The sequence below is a fragment of the Rousettus aegyptiacus genome, unplaced genomic scaffold (assembly GCF_014176215.1).
Source record: "Rousettus aegyptiacus isolate mRouAeg1 unplaced genomic scaffold, mRouAeg1.p scaffold_m13_p_17, whole genome shotgun sequence".
Lineage (NCBI taxonomy): Eukaryota > Metazoa > Chordata > Mammalia > Chiroptera > Pteropodidae > Rousettus > Rousettus aegyptiacus.
Window position 1 is genome coordinate 32259121 of NW_023416292.1, and position 23847 is coordinate 32282967.

The 23847-nt window shown below is 51.3% G+C and overlaps 1 pseudogene; it reads right to left on the bottom strand.

The window, feature by feature from the left end:
* Nucleotides 1-520: 520 nt before the first annotated feature.
* LOC118613086 lies at nucleotides 521-636 on the bottom strand (annotated as a pseudogene).
* Between the last annotated feature and the right edge of the window lie 23211 nt (nucleotides 637-23847).

The window sequence follows — 23847 nt, forward strand, 5'->3', positions numbered from 1 at the left end:
TATCGTGTATGCTCCATTGATGGTAATGATCTGGATGTGAAAAACAAAATGTGATTGTATTCTAAGAGCCCAAACTCTCAGCATTTTTTCATCATAGAGCACAGATCAAACTAAATGTAGACTATTTGAACATACATCTTTCCTATATTTTTTCAAAAGAAGTAATATTTCTTTTAACATATTGACACTAAGGGTAAAATACAAAGTATAATTAATGAATATAAAAGTGTTTAATGACAGTTATTCAAATCGAGCTAAATAAAATTACATCCACAATTCTAGTATACAATATCCATTTAGTTGCCGGTGTAATTAAAAATAGTATTACTCTTTATGCATATTATGTCTACACTAGTGGCTCTCAACCAGGGGTGACTGTGTCCCCCTAGAGCACTTGGGAATGTGTGGAGACATCTTTGGGGGGTATACCTTGCTACAGGTATCTAGAGGCAGCCAGCGCTGAGAAACCCTGGTGATACATGTTTCTTTTTCTTTCTTTCTTTTTTTTTGTTATTATTCATGCCTACAGGACCTGGCCTTCCTAGGTGGTCTCCCATCCAAGTACTAACCAGGCCCAAACCTGCTTAGCTTCCGAGATCAGACATCGGGCTTGTTCAGGGTGGCATGGCCGTAGACTGGGGTGCGTACCCAGGACTTTCTGCGTGTAAAGCAGCCGTGCTACCCACTACATTATAAAGCCATGTCCCAGAAAGTTCAACTGCTATGTGCAATTGGTTTGACTGCTGCACCAATTATGGGGAACTCCAGAATCGTAAATCGGAACATGAAGAGAAACAAGAAAACGGACTTGCGACACAGATTGTATTATGCAAGACTCTACCGCATTCTTGCTGTCAGAAGAAAGTTTGGCATTTTAATTAATTTGTCTTTTCTTTCACCAGAGCACTTCTGCCGATCGATTCCCTGCCTTCCCCAGTTAACGCACATTCTGAAATAACGTCCGTCTCCAACATCAGAAGCAGCAAAACCCACAGATCTTGACGTTCGCACGCGGTCACCTTCGGTTGCAAGGACGTGAGACTGGAGGAGGGGAGAAGTGCCGTCCTGGGCCCGAATGGTGTCATTTCAAGAGGAATGTGTCGTGCTGTGCCAGAGAGTAGGGCGGCAGGTCCCGAGTGGCAGGGGCGCCCATGTTTTCCTCCGGAAGTATGGTTTCTGCGTGTTTGGGGGGTGGGGCTCTAAGTCACAAGGCCCAGGGCAGGGCCAAGGAGGTGCCACGTCCCGTCGTCAGCCTTGGGTTCTGAGCAGGAGCCCGAGAGCCGAGAGGCTGCTGATATCAGATCATTAACAGTTTCCCAACTCTTTTGCAGAACAGCATGCTGCTTGGCTGCCAAAATATTAGGATTGAAAGCAGCTGGCAAAAATGTTCAGTGAGGAAGTGAGCCTGCTTGGAGAAGCCAGAGGAGAAATTCCTCCTAGGCTGTGACTAGAGAAGGAGCCTGGCTCTTAGACCCTCCTTTGGACATCTTCCTTCGGTGGGGGGGAGGCGGGGTTCCACCCCAGGCCCCCAGGGCTCCTTTCAGCAGGTGTTTTGGGGACCAGTACTTATTGCAGGTCCTGTCAGAGGCACAGGACTATGGAGGCTCTGTCACCGCCCTAAAGAAATTCACAGCCTAATAGTAAATTTATTCTTAGCTCACGTTTAATGAAGTTGAAAAATAAAGAGAAGTAGACCGAAAAAGACGGCTCTGCATAACCTCAGCTAATATTTCTAAAGAGACAGGTCCAAGGGGGACTTAGGTGGCGGCCACCTGCGTGGAAGGTTGCTGAGAGGAGAGTAGGCACGTGGATTTACTGATACTTCATCCTGCATACATTTACAAGACCCTTTGCAAACAGTCTATCAGCTGATTCTCATTGCACCTGAGCACAGGTAGCCGGGCGGGTTCCCTGCATTTACTTCATGGGTCAAGGATATTGACTCCAAAAGGTAGAGTAACTCGTCCAGGACGGCACAGCCAGTAGCTGCAAAACCCAAAGTGAAACCTGGTCTTTTGCCTCAGAGAACAATGCTTTTTCCGGTGACCTCGGTGTTTCGGTCTGTGGACCCAGGCGGTCTCAGTTATCGTAACAGGGTCACGAATCTAAATGCACAGTAAGTGCCACCTGTACCTCAACTGATGGACACAGAACCGCTCTTACGTAAAGAGAGCCTAGCATTTTTTGGCACTGAAGCAGAGTCCTACGGGAGAGTCTGGGAACCACTGCATCACCCCCGTGCTGTGTTAAGACCTCCTGGCAGAGAGGACATCCTTACCACTAGACACACAGCACAAAAGTTCCTAGGAGTGGAAATAACTACGATTGTGGCCCAGGTTTTGTTTGTTTGTTTTGTTTTGTTTTGTTTTGTGGTGCGCCGTGGACATAATTCAGATAGAGAACTAGAGAGTCGCACAGGTAGTAGGTAGTAGTAGCTGCTCAAAAAACTTAATCACCTGACCAAGCGCCTGGCTGAATCTGAGGAGGGAGAAGCAAACGCTAAAGGGGAACCCAGCCTGTTGATGGGGTGTGTGTGTGCACGGTGGAGAAATCAGCGAGCACGTCCCCTCACCCACTGGAAAAAAGCAACGAAAACGAACAGCAAAAGCACTTAGCACGTTGGCAAACACTGGAAAACTGTTGCTTTTGGAATGATGCGACTGGGCGTCTCATTAGAGGTTCTGACAGGACCAGAAAAGGAATATCCATGCCCGATTTCCTTTCTGCTCCTGTAATTAGCAGTACATTTTTAAAGCACTGACTAGGGTGTTAAGTCTTTTTCCATCACTTTGAGTTCATTCATTCATTCATTCATTCATTCCACAAAAACACCGAGCGCCTCTAACGTGCTAGGCATTGATCTAGGTGTTGGGAATCGAACAGTGAACGAAGCAGAGGAAGAGTCTGCCCTCCCGGAGCTCACGTTCTAGATAACAAAGCAATTACAAGGCGACCCGCAGAGCATGTCGATCAGAACGCGGGAAATGCCCTGGAGACCGGGAGGCGGGGCGCGGGCACGTGGAGGGGGATGATTGCAGTTTTAAACAGGACGCCTCATTGAGAACAGCGGTGTCTGAGCGGAAGCCTGAGGTAAGGGGCAGCAAGCCAGGCAGGTGTGTTCTAGAAACGGGCCTGGTGCGGCCCGGGAAGCCGCCGTGGAGAGAGCGGAGTGCGGGACAGGGAGTGAGCAGACAGCTGGGCCTCGGTGAAGACGCTGCTTCAAGAAGCTTCGACTATGTCCCCTGCGTCAAAGACACCAAGAGAGTGAACAAGACGAGGACAGAGAACGGACCGGTATTTAGCAACAAGGAAATCAACAGTGAGCCGGTGAGTGTGGCGAGAATTCCAAGGGAACGGGGTGGGGCGACAACTTGACTTTCAAGGTGTAAGGGACAACGGGAGGAAATGTAACCAGCGAACATAGACGGCTGTTTTGAGGGGCCGGATGCAAACGGGGGTGGAGAAAGGGCAGAGTGTAACGGAAAGGGCGGTTGATTTGTTGTTGTTGTTGTTGTTTAATGTGAGAGATGTTACGGGTTGTTCAGGTCCAACACGGAGGGGGAAAGGGTGATGCGAGATTGGTCTGAATTGCTAAAGGAAAGCAGCTGGGCAGGTGGAAGGAGCCTGAGCCAGAGCACAGGTGTGGAGGCGGCCGGCCCCGACCCCCGCAACGCCCGCCAGGCCTCCCTTAGGCTGAGCAGAGCAGGCACGTGGGCAGGTGCAGGCAGAGGCGATGCCGCGGGGAGCACTCTGGACGTCCTCTTCCTGTTTCCTCAGCTTCTTCTGTGAAATGGGAGGTAAGGTCACCGGCGCAGAGCGAGGTGGGGAGGGTGTTGGAGGTACGAGGAGGGACACCCCTCCCAGGTCTGCTGCGAGGGTTAACGGAGACGGCACAAGCACACAGGAGACAGTTATAACCATCGTTAGCGCCTTTCCCTCCACCCGAAAGGAATCCTTTTACTGTCTTTGTGAGTGTGGTTCAGAGCAATGTAATTTTTTAATTACACACATCATTGTTATACTTCAGGCTTAATATAAAAATCACAGAAAAAACATAATCTTTCCCCAAAGAAAACAGCTATTAATAGTTTGATGTGCATCCCTCCAACCCATTTTCTAAGAAATACGTGTTACACACAGACTCGTTTTGCACGCAGCTTTCGCTTCGCATCGTACTGCACCGTTTTCCCACGTCTTTTGGTGGTGGCTAAAAACATGGGTGCTGCGTCGTTTATCTTAAAACTTCCCTATTTCAAACACTAAAGTTAATACCATTTTTTTTTTTCACATGTGTAACCAATACTGCAACGGACATCTTTACAGAGAAATCTTTATGCCATGGCGAGTTTTTGTAGAATAAATGCTTAGCAATTGGGTCAAAGGACAGGAACTTTTTAAGGCTTTTGGTACATATTGCAATCAGCCTTCCAAAAAAGATTACACTAATTTACATTTTTTTCCAGCAGCACAGGAGAGAGTCCTGACATCATTTTTATTTTTTTTAATTTGTTTGTCATTTTATTTTATTTATCTTTTATTATGGTGACATCAGTTAACGAAATCTAATAAGTTTCAGGTGTACAATTCAACAGTAAAGCATATATATGTAGTGCATATGTGTTCACCGCCCATGGTTAGATTTCTTTCTGTCACCCCATATTTGACCCCTTTTATCCCATCTACCTCCTCCCACCCCCTACCCTCTGTAACCACTAGTCTACTGTCCATGTCCGTGAATCTCCGTTTGTCCTGTTCGTTGTTTGCTTTTAGGTTTATATCCCACATATAAGTGATATCATGTGACTTTCAATTTTGTCTGTCTGGCTTATTTCGCTTAGCATGATTATCTCGAGGCCCATCCATGTTGTTGCAAATGGCAATATTTTATCTCTTCTTATGGCTGAGTAATACTCCATTGTATATATGTACCACAGCTTCTTTAGTCAATCATCTATCATTGTAGGACACTTTGGTTGCTTCCATGTCCTGGTCACTGTGAATAATGCTGCTATGAACATCGGTGTGCAAATATCTTTTCAGATTTATGTTTTCAAGTCTCTGGGGTAAATACCCAGTAGAGAGATTGCTGTATCGTATGGTAGATCAATTAATTCTTAGTTTTTTGAGGAAACTCCATACTGTTTTCCGTAGTGGCTGTACCAATTTGCAATCCCATCAGCGGTGTATGAGGGTTCCTTTTTCTCTCCAACACTTGTTATTACTTGTCCTGTTGATTACAGCTATTCGAACAGGTGTGAGATGGTCTCTCATTGCGGTTTTGATTTGCATTTCCCTAATAGCTAGCAATGTTAGCATCCTTACATGTTTGTTGGTCATTCGTATGTCTCCTTGGGAGAAGTGTCTGTTCAGATCCTCTGCCCAATTTTTAATTGGATTGCTTGTTTTTTTCGCTGTTATTGAGTCATAGGAGTTCTTCGTACATTTTGCATATTAGGCCCTTATCGGAGGCGTCGCTTGCAACTATTTGCGACCATTCGGATGGCTGTCTCTTTACCTTGTTGACAGTTTCTTTTACTGTGCAGAAGCTTTTCAGTTTGATGTAGTCCCGTTCATTTATTTTTGGTTTTATTTCCCTTGCCTTTGAGCTGACATCACTTTAAAAACTTTTGCCAAGTCTTTATTAGTCGATTGTTTTAAGTTGCATTTTCTTGATGACTTGTGAAGTTAAAGTTCTTTTTATGTGTTTACATCATTTCCATTTCTCTGGAATACCTCTGTACAGGGGAGTTTGGTTTGAGGAAAAGCCTGTCAGTGGAAATACTTATTTTTAAAATTAAATTTATTGGGGTCACATTTGTCAATAGCAACGTGTACGTTTCAGGTGTACGACTTTACAATACAACATCTACACGCTCCACTGTGTGCTCATCACGCAAAGTCCAGCCTCCCTCCAGCACCATGCATTTGACTCCCTTTACCGTCCTCTGCAGCTGCCCGGGTTTTTGGGCTGGTCCCTTTCTATGACACTTCCCTGGACAAGGACCCCAGTTCCAGGAGGCCTGTGTGCAGCCTAACACAATCCTGCAGCCCCTTCCTGCCCCTAGTTGGCACCTCCAAATCACGGTGACTTTAGTGGTTTATGCAGGAGACCCAAAGGAGACCCAAAGCCCTTTTTAATAGTCCACAGAAAGAGAATTTCACCCCATCTGTGACCTGGCAGACAGGAGCCACCTAAGGAGCTAGATGAGTCTGCAAAGAAGGCGGCGAGGACTCGAGGACTCGAGGACTTGAGGATTGGCTTCCCTTCCCGCCTTGCCTCCCGCAGTGCCTGAGACCCAACTTGTTCTAAATGAAACTTTCCTTCGCACCCAGTGAAAGGACACAGAAACCATTGCGTTATTGCGTCGTTAGCACTATTATTATTTTTTTTTAATGCTTCTCCCCCAAAATATCTTTAGTACTCACTTGATTTGGTTAGGATCCAGTTTGTCCTTTTTTTTTTTTTTTTAATCCAGAGCATCAGAGAGCCTCTGAATAGAAGCTTTTGTCAGAAAGGAAGTTATTCTGGCAAATTTCTAGGGAATAGAAAAACTCAGCTTATTTCGTCAGAGACATCTTCACGCTCATTCTGTCTCTTGTTACACACACATTACACGCACACGCATACCACCGTTCATGCTGCGATACACACACGTACACACACACACCCCCATCACACTTGACCTACACTACACTCATGACATCCTACTACACACTGCACCACACGTGGGCACACACCCCCCATCCCACGACCACACCAGCAGCCCCCACGCATGAATACACACACCTCCTTCACGATTTCCCCATTCCGGCCCTCCGCGCTCAAGCTTTTAAAAACATACGTGGTTCTGCGACTTCTCCGAGGATGAAAGGGCTGTGTGCCACCCTGCTTATACTTCCTGTCACGACAGGTCCCTGTCATCTCACTTCCTGCTGGCTCAGGCCGGGGAAAGGGCAGAATATGCCCAAACCAGGGCTCTGGGATGAACCAGAGGATTAATTAGAAATCAGTGAGTCACGAGCGAGGCAATCGCTTTAGGCCAGAGCAAGCCTTGCACTGAGGCCCTCTCCCAGCTCGCTCATTAATAGGGAACTTGCAATCTGGAATAAATGGAGGCTGGGGCCGATGGTCAGGCTGGGACAGTAAGATAAAAATAAAGAAATTTTTCAAAACAAAGTCTCAAGTATAAAGGAGCTACAACCGCATAGCTCTGCTAATTAGAGCCGATTTATTCAACTTTATGGATTTCCTGTAGTCAAATATTCACGCTGCAGCGGTACCTCCCCTCCTCGGGCCTCGCCTCTCCTCCTTAGCCAGAGCTGTCTTAGCGACCAGGGGCTATTTTTAATGCCTGCCTTGGAGAAGCATCATTCAGAAAGCAGATCTACCGCGGGCTGTCCCAGCGAGGCCATCCCGAGCCAAATCTAAACCACGTCCGCATGTCCACGCGTTGGGATTATCCGTGCCACTGCCGTCCGTCCTTTCCGTGGGTTTGGGTGACTGAAAATGATTCCGTCTTGACCAGAGCTGTCAGGGTCGGGTCACTTGCACTGAGCTAACAGCTCGCACTGCTCAGGATTCTGCAGATGGCGCCGGGGCATTAGGGTACAGCGGTTGAGATCTTGGGCTCTGGATTCTAATGTGGCTACTCACATCCTAACTCCACGGAGCCCTGGACTCTGCGCGCCAGCTCTCACTCACGGCCCCTGAGCCACGTCGTTAATGACAGGATTGACTCCGCAGAGTAGGCGCGGAGGGTTACGTGAGGTGACACAGTGCTGGGCGCACAGCGAGGCTGCAACAAACGGTCGCCGCTCCCATTAGGAATCTGCTCAAGTTTCTGCAGCCACAGTATCTGCTAGGCGGGCACATCTGATAATGCCTTGCAACAGGAAGTGGGAAGGGGGGATTTTAGCTGCACATTTCCGAAAAGGTGAACTGCCATTTCTTCGTTCTGGTGGGAGGTGCCAGGGTTTAACTCTACCTGCTCCTGGTGACAGTGGCCCAGTCGTCATGGTCAGTGACCGTGTGGTGATCATGTCCCTGCCCTTCCCATAGTTCTCTTAATGAGACCCTGTTTGTCTCTTTCTGCTTGTTCACCCATTTGAAAAGAGGTCTCCCTTCTTTTTCTAAACTAAATTGGGAAATCATTTTTGTAGGAATAACACCTGTTATTACCAGTCGATCTCCCTTTCAGGATAAATTACTATTATGCACTTGGCTAAAAAGGACTGTGCAGTTGTAATTCGTTAATGCTGGATTGAGCCGAACAATAAAACCGGAAGTAATAATAATGACATCTGCATTTCCATGGTGCATTTATTTCTCAGCAGACCGCTCTCTGGCCTCCCTTAGCCAAGAAATCCTGGCATCGTGCCTTTATTTTGTTTAGAACCCTAAGTTTTCGAGTCATGTGTCCCTTTGAAATCTCCATGCACCGCACTGCAGGCTCTGGTGACAGGCGCCCCAGGCGGAGCCAGCCTGGTGGGGGGTGGGGAGCTGCTATTCTGCAAACATATGCCCCTGACCCCGGAGAGACAGCTTCTTTATTATGACCATTTATTATTTACAAAGCACTGCAGGTGTACATGGCACTTCATGAGACACAAAGACAAGGTCCCTGCCCCATGCGCCGAGACGCTTTCTCCAGCGTCTCATCTGTCAGAGCTGAGCTGTGGGGCGGCGAGGCGAGCAGAGCCGAAGAGCGGAGAGCAGTGTCTCAAGCATCAGGGTGGACGGACGGATTCCTGATGAGGAATTTTAAATGGGGAAAGTCAGGTATGTGAAACTTGGAGCATCACTCCAAGATCCAGGAGAGTCTGGCAAGGTCCTGTGTTCCAGCCCGGGGAAGAGAAACTCTGCCCATGTCTTGGAACAGCTGGGAAGAAATAAGGCGAAACACTCTCTGTTAGTCCCAAGAGCTCATACCAGCCCTTACCTGCCTGTCCCCTCCCTGCTCGCCTGCAAATTGTCTTGTTTTCTTATGTTTGTTTAGGGGAATGATTGTGGCAGGAAGGAGCAGTAATACTAGTTGTCGTTTAATATATTATCATTAATTTGCTGAGTAGCTTTAGGCAGATTCATTTTCCTCCTCAAGGAGAGTAACTTTCTGGGTATTTGGACCCCTAATCTTCAGCCACCCTCTACTGCTGGTCACTTAATCCTGTCTGGATCTGGCTCAGACAAGCCGGTCCTAATGGTACCTCCCAGACTGTGTGTGGCCATCTCCTGCCCACATCATCCACCCAGCCACCTACTCACTGAGTCACACTCATGGAATACTCTCTGGCCTGCGAAGATGAACAACTCAGAAGCTATATCCTAACAAGGACGAGGACATGGAAACACGATGGGGCTGGGGCCAAAGCTGCCCTGTCCTGCGGGGAGACAGAGGGTTTGGTGATGTGTGACGTTTCTGGGTCCCCACCCTCTGCAACAAGGGCTCGAATTCTAAGACGGCTCAGAGAGGTGGACTTGCCCTGGGCTCCGGAGAAACCGATCACGTCCTTGGCATGGGATTCTTCCTGCTCAGAGCTCAGGGCTTAGTCCAACACCGGGCACGTTTTGCAGCCAGGAACAGATATAAATTTGGCTGAGCCGCACTAGCAAGAGCGAAATAGATTCTGTAATGTGCCGAATGTGCACCAGATGGCCCTGCTTCCTACCAGGCCTGTGTGGCTGGTTAAGAAAGCTTCCTGCCCTCTACCATCTCCGGCATCCCCGCCAAACCCACCACCGTCATCTCCATCACCATCGTCGTCATCACATCTCATTAAAAGCCCTGTGGGACACGTAGTTCCACAGAGCACTCCGAGTCTGAACGTTTAGTTGAGAACGGTTCCTGCTCCCTCCCCGCGTCCCTCCCCTCGGCCTCTGCACCCCAGCGGAGGCTGTTTGTGGTCTGGGTTATGGCTTCCTCCACTACTCGCCTCTGTCCCTTGGCCTCCCCATTTCCCAGCCGCCACTCCCTTCTACCCTCAAAGCCAGAGTCTCTCAACGTGTGGACCTCATACCTCCCACATCAGAACCGTCTGGGGGAGTGTGCTCATGGCACCGATTTCTGGGATCCGCTTCACCTCCCACCCCACGCAAATTCAGAGGGTCTGACGGTGGTCCCTGCTCATTTGCATTTTTCACAGTTAGTTCCCTTGGTGGTTCTCACGCACCAGAGTTTGAGAAATGCTGCCCTATAAGCTCTCCTTCCAACCAGAGCCAAATACTTCCTTTTTCAGCTCCCCAATTTCACGGGGCACAGGAGCGATGCTGCCACTTCTGGGTCCGGCCCGTGAGCCCCCTCCACTTGCTTCTCCGAGCTCTCGTCCTTCCTGCTGGCTGGAAGGGTGACCGGCAGAGCAGCAGAAGCCACATGAGTGACTTTAATGACTCCCAGCTGGAGTTTCTGAGCTGCACATGATGCATATGTTACTTACCTCGGAAATCCGGGTCCTGCAACCTCGTTCAGGGAGCTCAGAGCTGCTTCTTGGAGGGATGCTGAACCATCCATAAAATTAATTTTTATGTAGAATCCCTTTTGTGCTTGACCCTTCCCTAAAGCTCCTAGTCTTGGAATTCTATTTCATTTTAAATTCCACTGCGTTCCTCTGTTCTCCTTTTTGTTTCTTCCTCATACCGATTAATAGAAGCGGTACATGAATTTCACTGCCCAAACTGAGAAGCCGTTTTTCAGAGACAGTGCAGGCTGCCTGCAAGCCATCTTCTGTCACAAGGCCCCGGAGGTGATTTCTTTGGCGACAGGGTTTCCTAGGCCACTAGCAGAGCAGAACGCTGGAGGCCTTTGATTTCACAAGGCATTCGTTGGCAGAGTGTCACTTTATTTCCTTGAGAACAAGATAGAAAATGTGGGCTGACGATAATGTATTAGGCGCATGGCCAGGGTGGCTCCTGCCGGCTGTCCGCCATTCCCCTCTCTCCTTCTGCAGAGAAACAGGAATGGAGGTGGCTCCCAGCTCCCCAGCTCAAATGCACTGTCCACCTTCTGAACAGTAAGGTGCATCTTGTGTCTTAAGTTCCCTCCACTGGTGTGTGAGCAGAGGTGACGCCTGCCACTTCCAGGCATGACCCTTAAGCCTGTCCCACTCGCTCCTCCAAGCTCTTGCCCTTTCTGCTGGCTGGGAGGGTGACCAACAGAGTAACAGAGATCACGTGCTGAAGACGGGAGAACACCCCCAGCCGGGGCCCTTGGCCGCCGGCCTCTTGCCGAGGCGGGGCCTCTCCAGGCTGCTTTGTGAGAGAGAAATAATAACCTTATATGTCCGTTAAGCCTCTGGGCTGTTGTGGGGTCTCCAAAGTGAACTCACTTCTCTCTAGCACACTGGGTGAGCTGGCTGAACAGTCACTTCCGGAGAAGAGTGGCCAGTGCATCAGTATCAATGAGGAAGGAGAACCCTGGTGACGTGCCCCGGGGCTCCGCCTTGGAGGCCGACTCGGGTTATTTTAAGCAATGATTCAGACAAAGCCGCGGAAGCCATACTTTTGAGATGCGAGGATGACTCCAACATAGAGTGCGATAGCTGGTCGAATTCAAAACGATCTCAAGGAGCTAAAAATAACAGGCGATATTTCCTAAGCACTTGGCGTAAGTCAGGCTCTGGGTTAAGTGCTTGCCACACACGATCTCGTTTAAAGCTTATGCTAATCCCATGATGCAGGCACGTTCTCTTCCTTTCCAGGACGGGAAGACGGAAACTCTGAGAGCCGGCAAACGATACTGGGTTTCAACCTGGACCTTGCCCGCTCTGCTGAGGGTGGCCTGGTGTCCAGGTTTGTCTGGGACAGTCTTGCTTATGTCTGTCGTCTGAATGCGATCGTTAGCAGCAGTAACAACACCTCTTTCAGTCTCAAAAGTTTTCTGATCTGATGATTAATGACATGGTCGCCTTAGGGGTTCTGCCCAGTCTAAACCTCACAAGATAAAGTTTAGGGGAGATCATTGTAGAACTTCACACATAAAATGTTCAACTATGGAACATGCAGTGGATTTTTTTTTTCCCCTTGATCACATTACATGGAGCCAGTGGTACGACGAGGAACCTTACATGCCACCATTAGCAGGCATGGCGAGTCCAGAACAAGGTTCAGGATGATTCTGCTATACTTGGTCCTGGACAGACCATATCTAGACTGTTGAGATCTCTCCAAGGAACCAGATTTTCAGAGGGGCAAGTGCAAACTGGAGTCCATCCAGAGGAGGATGTGCTGGTGCCATATCAGGACTACGTCACATTAAGGACCGGGCGAGGGCACGAGGGATGCTGTGCCCGAAGCCAAGCAGACTTCAGGGACGTACGAGCTGTCCTCATATATCCCAGTGGCTGCCACGTGGGGGAAGGATCAGGCTGATGCCAGGGACTCCAGATGGCAGAGCCAGGACTAGGTGAAATGACAAGGAAGCAGATTCCAGCTCAGCTTCAGGAAGAGCTTTCTAACAATCTGAGCTGTCTGACAATATGCCTGCTTCGCAAAGGATGGAGCCGCCAGCCCCTGGTCGTATTCAAGCCAAGGCAGGCTAGACTGCAGCCAGAGGCGGCGGTGGCACCTCTCCTGGGAGTGGGGTTGACTCAGGGGACCTCTACGTTTCTTTCTCAACTTCTGCGATTCCAACGACAGGAATAGAAACAGATTTATGACACGAGACGAGGCACAGGATTTGCTCAGAGTGTGAGTAGAAGATGCGTTCGCAGCCTGGATTTTTAAAAATTTTTTTTAAGGCAAGTGAGCAGTGCCGTAACTATGTGCTTTGGATGGCCGCAGGGTCTCTGCCCAGCTCTGAGTTACTAGACCTGCTGAGGCAGGTTGAGGGCTTGAATGAAGCTAGTCTGGAAGTAGGGCCAGGAGCTGGGGCTTGTGTCTCAGGAGAGCTCTTGGGTTGCTGAGGGAGGGAACTCTAGCCAGCCTGTGAGTAGAAACGGGAGGAAAACGTAGAACCAGCCTTCCGGGGTACCAGACTCGAGACGGCTGAGTGCCTCCAGCGCCTGCCCCGTGCCAGCCCTCAGAGCGTCCAGTCCCCACATTTCTTACCCAGAACAGAGAAACTTCTTCATTCACCCTAACGAAGTGTAAGGCCCTGTGCTGAGGGCTGAGGATTCAGTGGCGATAAGGCGGAATTTGAAGTTAGGATATTGCTTAGTTGCAAATGACAAGAACAATAACAAACCCTCAAACTTGTTGAAGGATAAAGGGAATTTATTGGTCCGCGTAACTGCCCAGTCTGGAGGTAGCTCTAGTTTCAGGCAATGCTTGGACCAGGGGCTCAAATCATGTGTCCAGGACTCTGTTTCTTTCTCTCCATTTCTTAGCTCTGCTGGGCTCTGTAGCTGGCTCTCCTGTCTCACCCTAAGCCTCACCCCATTGGTCCTGGGTGGTGTCCAGTGTCCTAAGAGGGTACCTGTCCAGTGGGGGGAAAGGCCAGAGCACATGGTTTTCAGGCAGAGTCCTGAGGTTAGCTCCGATCAGACCGGCCTTTGTCACATGTCAACCCTGAGTCAGTCACTGACCGGGAGACTGGACATAGGGGTGCCGGTCAGCTTAGGCCCCACAGCTGAGCTGGACGTTGGTGTCAACACCACACAGCGCACCTTGCTGACATGGGGACGGAAGAGCCTTCCCAAAGGGAACTCGTCGAACTGTTTCTCAAAGGAAGAGAACTAAATGCTGGGCTGCGAAGAACAGGTGCCCAGCAGGCATGGCCCCTGACCTCGGGGAACCTCTATGTAAGGACCTGGTAACTGTGAATTCCCCAATTAGAGGAAATCCTGGGTACCAATGAAGTGGTCAGGGAAGTCTTCCTGGAAGAAGTGGCGTTTACACTGAGACCGGAAGCATGAATCGGCTTTCACCAGATGGTATGAGGGAAAATTTGTTCTAAATAGAGGCACAAGCATGACCTAAGCCAGTAGGTGAGAGGGCATGAGAAGTTCAGGGACTGAAATTCATGGTGGCAGGAGCAAGGCATGCTGGGACGCGGGGGGCTCCACGGGGCGGTGCTGTCGCTGTCCTGTACTGAGAAAAGAGGTGACCATCAACCCGGGCGGGGGAGCCTCGTCTGTTCACAAGGCTGTAGCCAGCGGCCGCAGAGGAGGTTGAGCACTGTCCGTATCGGGGTGGGGTGGTCCTGGCCTGTCCTCTCACTGTCCCCGAGGGAGGAGGCCACAGCATCGGTAAATGTGGGGTAGGAGAGCAGAGACCAGGGCTGCCTGAGTCTCCACTGGCTCCCTGGCCAGCCCCAAGCAGAATGTCAGTTTTGCCTAAAGCCGGCGTGAGATTAAATAGATGCTCTGTTAAATTATAGACTGAGCGAGGCACTACGTTAATATTTTCGCTGGATCTTGAAGCGTGAGACAGGATTCTTTAGAGGAAAGGTTCTTAACCCAGGCTGCGCATCAGGAGTTCCCGGGGGCAGTTCGAGCAGTAGTCTCGTCGTGGCTGTCATCCTCTGGTGGCAGGGTCCACACTGGACAGGCGGTGCTCCGTGCGTGGTCTGCGGCTTTGTGGCTGAGGACACTCCATACCTCAGTGGTGACAGCGTGGAAGCCCTGCCTTTAGATCTCAGCTCTTCCTTTTTCTGTGTGTGGCCTCTGGTCTGGTCAGTCTCCTGGTCTTGCCAATAATGATGGTTCCTGCCTCGTGGGTCTTCGTAAGATTTGAATAAAATTATGTTTGAAAATTGCCTAGGCTATAATAACCATCCCCTGTGGAAAATATTGTTATTACTGTGTTAGAGATGATTTCCTCTTAACATACATTCAAATGCATTCATTTTTTCTGGCAGCATTTTCTGAGAATCTCCTAAATCCCAGGCACTGGGAATACAGCCGTGAACAAAATAGACGAAAATACTTGTCTTCATGGATCTTACCTTGTGGTCAGGGAGACGGACGATAGACAAATACGAAATACACAATTTTTGTGAATGATGAGTAGTGGGAAGAAAATAGAGTAGAAGAGGAGGAGGGGGGGGAGTTTGGATGGATGTTTTAGACGGGGATGGTCAGAAAAAGCCCCCTGAGGAGGTGACAGCTGAGCAGAGGCCTGAGTGACGGGAGGGAAGAGGACCACGTGGGAAGTGTCTGAGGCCGGAGGGAGGGCCATATCGGAGCAGGGGCCCGGAGCGGGGCGGCATATCGGAGCAGGAGCACCGAGGCTGCTGTGTGCAGGGTGGCCTGAGTCCTGGGTGGCGGGATGAGGGAAGGGCGGGCACGGCTGAGGCAGGTGCGGCTCCGAGAGGTGATGGGGGAGTTGCCCTCATGTGCCCTCGTCTGCATTTTATAAGGGGCACTCTGGCTGCCGCAGGCAGAACCGGCAGGTGTCGTCCGGGTGCTCACCTTGGTTCTGCTGTTGGAGAGGTAGACGCTGAGATGCTCTCGGTGATCTCCGCCCCCCGGTGTGCACGCACTTCTGTTTCCCTGAGACAGATGATGTGGGATGGGGAAGTCGGGCTTTTAAGGACCCCAAAGAAAAGTTTACCAGGATGGCAAATGGAGGAAAGTCAGCAAGACCATCCCCCAAATGGAAGCCAACAGTGAGTGGTCAGTCAAAAGACCAAAGATTAAGAGGCTAAGTGTATTAGTTGTCGGTTGCCATGTGACAAATCGCCACAAAACTTAGCGACTTAAAACAACTGGTTTTGTATCATCTTCTCGCAGTTTCTGGGTGTGGCTTAGCTAGGTCCCTCTGGCTCAGGGTCCCTCACAAGGCTGCAGAGAAGGTGTTGGCCAGGGTCGCATTCATCCCGAGGCTCAGTGGGAAGAGGACCCCCTTCCAAGATGACTCAGGTGGCTGGTGGCGGGTGTCAGGTTCTCACTGGCTGTTAGCCGGGGATACCAGCTCCTTCCAACTTGGAGCTCACAGCTAAAAGCCAGCAAGAGCGTCAGCGAGACAGAATTCACGGACCTTTTATAACCTAATCTTAGAAGTGACATCCCATCCTCTGTGCCGTGTTACATTTGATGGAAGCGAGCCATTAGGCCATTAGGTGCCGCCCACATTCAAGGGGCAGGGGGATGCGGTATTACAGAAGTGCATGCACACCACGGGGCGGAGATCACCGAGAGCATCTCGGCGTCTACCTCTCCTTGTTCTTTCAAATCTGAACTTCGAGCAATTACAGATATAAAAACTGAGCATTCGGCGCAATCAGTAGTAAGAGCCTTGATATAAAAAAACAATCCCCTGAACCCAGACCAGGATGAACCCAGAGCTGCGCGAAAGAGAAGAAGCAGATCAGCTGGCCCGGAAAACGTGACAAATCTGTTCCTTGCCTGGGACGGAGCTGAGGGCGACCGCAGAACCCACCTGCGGTTTCGCAGCTCGCAGTGCAGGCAGCGTTAGTTCGGTGGTCCTCGTTCTGTAATGTGGAGCTCAGCCGTTCTCAGTTAGCTGTGGTCTCATCTTCATTGAGGTCTAAATTAAAGAACGTGTCCAAGTATCCTCATACGCGGAATCTGAGCCCCGCCCGCCCCGACTGAAGGGATCCCGATGTCCAGCGTGGACAGGGCAAGTCCCACAGCCTCCCTCGGTGAATTCTGCCGTAGCCAGCCTTCTCCCAGTCCAGAAGGGCTGCACATTAAAATGACGTGACACGCGGCTGCTGGCCAGCCGGGCTTGCTTATAGCCACCTGTGTGACAGAGTTTCCACCACCTGCCTTCGTGTGCCTCCCCTGTGGCATCGACGACCCGGCACGTTCCGGCCTGCGCCTCGTGTCCAGCCTCGGCAAACCCCGGGAGCGCCAGCTCCCCGGGGAGGGTCGTCTTTGCCTTGGCTCCACCCTTCCGCGTCCCTGAGGCTCGGGGTGGGAAGAAGGCCGGTCCGCATAAAACCTGAGCAAACACTATTTCGCTTCTTGAAAGGGAGAAGAAGGCAGAATCAACTTCCGGCAAAACGTTTTTTCCTCCCGATGACATTTGGGGCTGTCTTCTCGCCTCCCTTTCGACGCCTTGCCCCCCACTTCCCTCCGCCTGCCCACGAGTCTCCCTTTGGCCCTTCGCAAACCAGTCTTGACTCCCCAGCACCCCTGGCTTCGGCCTGTTCATCTTCATAGGGCTCCACGCCTTCAGGTTACCCTCATCACTGCGCCATTGTCTTATGCTAGATGTGGAGAAAGCCATCTGGTCAGACTCCCAAACCCCCGCGGTGATGACTGGGGAGATTTCGTTGTGATGAGTCATAAGCGCTCCTTCTCTGCCAGGAGCGTGAAGAGCTTTTATAACCGCGGTGGCAACAGCACTTTTCTACTTTGTACGATGGCTGGGAATGACATTGCTGCATTGTTGTGTGTGTGTGTGTGTGTGTGTGTGTCTCACTGAAAAGAATTGTTTCCTTAGATTACGTCTTCCAGTCTTGCTTCTCACTCCTCCTCCACCTCCTCTCCCCTCCTTCCTCCTGAGTGTTCCTTTTTTGCAATAAATTACCCCATGTAGATTATTCTTTTGATATTTATCCTACCGGAGAGGAAATCTATCACTTTTTGATTTCCAAAGATTCCTAGAATTAGGTTCAGAGGCCAATTAATGCCTGCCCCTCCCCCCGCCTTCGTTTTTTTTCCCTCAAATGAGGGAATAGCTCACGACCAGTTTTTTGGCTCTCTCTTTTTTTCTTTCACATTTAAAAAATAGTGTGTAAAAGATATAGCATAAAACCGACCGTCTGTCTTAACCATTTTTAAAGGCACAGTTCGGCAGTATTGACCACATTCACGTTGTCATGCAGCAGACCCCTGGAGGTCTTCATCTGGCACATCTGGAACTCGTGCCCGTTAGACAGCGGCCCCCCTCCCCCGACCTCCAGCCCCCACCAGCCGCCAGTCTGCCTTCCGTTTCTATGAGTACGACTACTTCTCGTGTAAGCAGAATCACACAGTAGTTGTCTTTCTGAGACTGGCTACTTTCACTTAGTATAATTACTGTCTGCAAGGCTCATCCATGTTTATAGCACGTGACAGGATTTCCTTCCCTTTTAAGGCTGAATAATGTTCCATTGAATGTGTATGTCACGTTTTGTTTATACATCTTCTGTCAATGGACGCTCGTCCCGTCCCTTGGTGACTCTGAATAATGTTGCAATGAACACAGGTAAACAGAAAGCTAAAAGAACCAAAAGGAAAAACCCTACCTTGCCACAATGGAGAAAAGAAATCTGTTGCCTACTTCAGCTACTTGCTAGTGTGGAAGTTATTTTGCATACAATTATCTATTAACTCAAAGTTTTCAACTCTATTTAAAGCTCCACTTTAAAGTTTGACTTTTTTTCAGTCCTTCAGAAGTTTTTGTTACCTGAAAGTACACAGAAATGTCTCCATTCATCTGGAATCTCTAGAAGACTTGACTCGTGAACAGGGTACCCTATAATTCACACTAACATGCAAGTGACTGTTGAACACTCCCTACTCGGCTTTGGCTTTTACAACTAACATAACTTCGCTGGGTGGAATTGAAAGTAGGTATTAAGATGGTATTTGTGGGCAGAAGTCCTCCCTTAAATCAGTTATCCCTAACTGGTTTTCCAGGAGGGCACACGAGCAGGAAAACCTCCCATGGGCCATGCCAGGGTGCTGACAAAGTCACGAGCTTTACCTTCACCTCCCTCCCACTCGAGAAAGTGTAGAACACAAGCAAACGCAGCGGATGCTATTATAGGGATAACCTTGAATTTTCTCTGCCTTTTTTGTTGTTGGCGGTGGTGTTGTTTAAAGGTAAATCATTTGCGAACTTCAATAATTTAACTATTCATAAAACAAATGACTTGCAAGACAGCTTAAAATGATTCACCACCCCGGCGTGCACACACAGAGACCGGGAACTTTTGCCTTCAATGGTGATGCTCAGCCTATTCCGCGTATTGTGTATTCAGCCTTGGGAGCGGGAAGGTGTCTTTGAGGGGCTCGGCTCCCGCCTTCCGACTGCGGAAAGGCAAGGGAAAAGGCACGGAGGGAGCAGAAATTTCCTCGAGGATCCAGAGGTCTCAAACTTATTGTCAGGCTCCCTACGACTTCAGCTATTTGGGGAGCCCCGAAGGCCAAGCCCCGGTATTTGGAGTTGGGATAACGGAGCGCCTGGTGATGCTGGGGCAGCGGAGCTAACAGATTTTAGTGGTTAAAACAGGCACTTGGGAGGCAGACGAGTGTGGCTTCAAGGCCAAACTCATGGCTTCCTAGTTTTGTGAGCTCGGGTGAGTCATTTAACCCATCTGATCCTCTGTTTTTCTGTCTGTAAAATGGACTTTAAAACAACCTATTTGAGGAAATCTGCTATTTTTATCTGTCTAGAATCCCTTCTTCACCCCCTTCTTTCTTGTAAGTAATCCATTCCACAGAGTTCGAGTGGGGCTGACTCTCCCACACACACCAACCTCATCCTCACCATCACTGGGGAGACATGGGACCCAGAGAATGCATCCCCCTGGCTGCAGAGTTAGATTCAGGGAAGAGCATGTGACCCAGACTGTCCACTCAGATCTTTCTGGTGGAGCTATTGAGAAAGAGATTTTTTTTTTTTCTGATGGACCTGTGACCTGGGATAGGAGTGTGGGGGTGCCGTAGCCATCTTTCCTCCCGTGTGGGACTAGGCCGTCTGAAGAACGGCACCAAGGAGAAATAGGCAGAGGTTAAAGAAGAGAGAGGCCCGAGTGTGATCACTTGATTCCTGGCTCCAGTTGTGGCTGAAAGTAGATGGACCCCTGGCACCCCCAGTCATGCGAACCAATACGGTCTCTTGTTTTATTTAAACTAGGCTGAGTTGGGTTTCTGCTGTTCATAACCAGAAGTCCAGGCTAGTGTACTACCTCGAGGTCGTAGGAACGATGCCTGTGAAGGGATTTAAGGCTGGGTCACGGCATTGCATCTTCCTGTCCCAGGACTAGGCTGGGGCAGGACCATGAGCCGTAAAGCCAGCGGAAGCCAGAGACTCCCCCTCCTTCTCTGTGTGGGGGGTGCACAGAGCTGTCCCTCCTTGCCTCTCCCCCCTGCTCCATCCCTGTGGAGGGAAAGCGACCACTAAGTCTAGCTCTCTGAATGAATGCTGACCATTCATGCAGCTCAGCCACAGCTATGGGCATCCTGTATCCGTGCTGGGTTGATTTGGTTGTAAGTTTTACTTGATTTTCACATGAAACTCCATTTGTGGAACTTACAATGTTAGAGCTGGGGGTACCCTACGAGAGGAAATGTCTGGATGGAACCCCTCATCCTGCCCCCTGTGAACGGAAGGAGCACTGGGTCCCTGACCGGGTCCCACAGCCGACTGGCCAAGGCGGGTCTAGATCCAGTCTCTCTGTTCCCAGTTTGCTTCACCATTCAGAATCAAAGTTTGCGTCTTGACTTAGTCATCTGTCTTGACCTAAGCAAAAACAGCGCTTTTGGACAAAATCCTCTATCCCTTTCCGTTGTAAGCATCTCGATCCCATCGCCTGGGCGATGTACGTGAAAACTCCACAATCAGAGAGGTTTTCCTTCTCTACATTCTGAGACTCCTGGGAGAGAGAACGGGTTATGGCTCTCGGCCAGGAGGGGTTTATTAGGCCTCCTCTCTGAAGGTGCCCACAATGGAGGTGGGGGGAGCGATTCTGAGGCAGGGGAGAGAGAGGAGTGCTCAGAAGGTCATTGTCAGCTTCGCCCTGGGGACAGACAGAGAAGCCCGATACTGCCTTTCAGCTCCTGAGGACTCATCCCTCCTCTCCCCTGTCCTCTAGCCTCTCCCCTCCTCCCTCCTCCACCGCTCTCTCCCCATTGTTCCCTAGCTCAATCCCTCTCTACCCGCCCGGCTCCCTCCCTCCCTCCTCCCTTTTCTTTCTCCCTCCTCCACTCTCCCCTCCTCCTCTCTGGCCCTCTCATCCTTGTCCTACCCGCCTCGTGGTTGGCCCATTATTCTTGGCAGGCGAAGTCCTAGGTGTGGTGGCTAATGTTCTAAGGTCAGAATTTCCCAAAATCCGATCCAATGACCAACAATTCTAACCGTTGTTAATACAGATTTTGTGCATTTAAACAGATGTCTGTGGACAAATTAAAAGTTATCGTTTAATGGATAAGAATTTAAATTCTAACTTGGATGTGCAAAAATCGCGGACTTACCTTATTTTCTTAAAATCAACTTGACTCTGAGCCTGAGCCTCCAACCCATCAGACTCACAGAAAATTTACACCGTCACCAGGGAGTTCCTCCTGATGCAGCTCTCCTCCGCTAGGGTCATGATAATGGGTGGCACAGGGCAGGACCCTCGGGGCTCGGGACGGAGCAGCATCGACGAAGGGCTCTTGGTGCAGGTGCCGGTGGCCACGCGACAGACAGCAGGGGTTCTGCTGTGCCTCTGCCTGTGCCAGGCTTGGGCACAGGGAGCTTCGCTGAGGCCAGCGCCTCGGTGCCTGGAGCTGGCTTCCCCACGGGCCCTGACGGCTCCCGGTCAGGTCCTGGTTTAACATCCCTGGTTTGCATCCCTTACACTTAGCACAGGGTTTGGCCCTTCCATAGCCCTGAGGAAGGGGTGCTCCGAGAACAGGAAGACCCCGCTGCTTTTTTTTTACGACTCTTGCCCCACAGGCTGCAGGGGTGACAGACGGGGCTTGGCCAGGACAAGACAGGACATGGGCACCCGACACAGCACAGCCCCCACTGTCCCCTTCACCCTCTGCACAGCTGGCTGAGGGGGCCGGGAGGGGCGAGACCCCCGGACCGCGGCGCGAGGGCTGCTCTGCCCCTCTCCCAGCCTCGCTCCCCCCGCCCTGTCTCAGACCCTTCGGTTTTTCTGCAGACCAGACTAGTGGCCTATGAAGGGGATGTGGCTTCCAATGCGAAGCCATTTCGCAGGCACAGCTGGCGCTGGGCTCTGTCCCCTCCCGATGTGGCTCCGGGAGCAAAGTGATTTCGGCGGCGGTGCTAGGAACAGGCTGCAGGGAGGCGACGGCACATTAATTTCGGGCGTGTGCAGAGGCGCTGCGACGACTCTGAGCCCGGGTGTTTTATTTGTAGCGAATCGAGGCTGTGACCGCTTCCGCCCTCCCCAGTCTTCATTCACCTTTGGTTTGTGGAGCAGCGCAGGGCCGTCGCCAACAGCTGGGCGCCTGCGACAGGATCTGTGAGAGACCGGCTTCCGCAGGGTGGGGATGATGCCGCCTCAGAACCGTGAAATCATGGGAGGGGCTGCAGGTATGAGTCTGATCGCAGAGCCTCGCTGGCCCCAGAGACAGAAAGGAAATCAGGAGCGAACACGGGGCCAGTGCCAGCCAGGAGAACCCCGGCTGCTGCTCCCGCCACGCGCTTCCACGGCGTAGAACTGATTCCTTTCGAGGACTTGAATGGTCCAGAATCTCTTACCTGAACCCTGTCCGCAGAAGCGACAGGGCCCCAGTGAGCCAGGTTCTCCGTGGGCTGGGTGGCACCCAGCTTCCGGAACCCAGGCCCGGTGACTCCGCTGCCCTGGAGCATGCCGGTGCAGCCCTGTCCAGGGGACCTTGCTCACTGGGTGGCAGGACCATGTCTGTCCATTCGTCCTCCGCCCTGCTCAGCTGCTGCACCAGCTCCGTTTCCTCCTCTCTGCCTTTTAAAAGCCGCAGCTCCTCCCCGACATCCTGGTGCCCGGCCTCAGAGGCCTCCACTCTTAGAGCTGGAGGGAGCTTCGGATGGACGCTATCCCATCCAGCGCACGGGAGGAAACAGAGGCCAGAGACCCACCGATAGGCACGCCGCTGGGGAGCAGCTGGGTGAGATTAGAGCCCAGGACCTTGGACCCAGCATATTCTGGTGTCTGTGGGGAGGCAGAGGTGGGGTGAGTGGGGCTTGTGGACCAGCTGGCTTCAGAACCACCTGGGAAATGTTTAACATGCCCGAGTCTGAGGCCCACCCCAGACGACCGGATCAGAATTGGGGGTGGGGCTGGGGAGGAGCCTGCTTCTGATGCAGACTTTCCTCTGAGAACCGCTGAGGCGTGTGTCCATCAGTTGTGAGAGGTGCTATCAATAACTTGCTGCTGCTAATTTGGGGAATTATATACTTTTCGGACAGAACAGATAGGATAGCGTGGTTCTCGCACACTCGCATGATGATTAGCTTCCTTGACCAGCAGAGAGAGTCGGGGAGCTCCAGCTCACCCGCAGGGAAGGCACGTGCCTAGAGCAGCGGGTCCCCAACCCTGCTGGCACCAGGGACCGGCGCTGCTGTCAGCATCCAATGCCTGACGATCTGAGGCGGAGCTGAGGCGGTGATGCCGGCGCTGGGCAGCGGCTGCAGATACAGATGAAGCTTTGCCGCTCACCGCCGCTCACCTCCTGCCGTGTGGCCTGGTTCCTAACAGGCCACTGACCCGTGCCTGTCCGCGGCCCGAGGGCTGGGGACCCCTGCCTTAGAGCCTGCGTTTTCCCTGCACCCCAGCGACCAGCCCCTTTATCCGCATTTGGGCCTCCCCTGCGCGGACCTCAGCGGGAGGGACTTCGCCAGCTTTGGAGCCAGGCGGAGCTCCGCCTCTCCCTGACCGCTCAAGTTCACCAGGTCCCTGACTCTGCCAGTTTCAGTTTCCTCCCGTGTTCATCGGGAATAATAATAATCCCTACGCCCAAGGGTTGCCGCGGAGGGGAAATTAAAGCATCCTGATGTGCGTGCATCAGAACATCCTGATGTGCGTGCATCAGAACAGCAGGAACGCGCAGGGGCCGCAGCCCCCGTAGCCCGAAGCGGGACATCCGGGCATCACCGCTTGGTCCCCTTCCCCACTCTGTGGAGGAAGGGCCCTCGTGGCTGGAAGTTTTGAAGAATTGCGTTCCCCAGGGGGCTATGCTTAACAGAGGACCCACCTCCCCCAGGCCTCCTTCCCCAGCCAGGGCTCCATAAACGGAAGGAAGTGACGT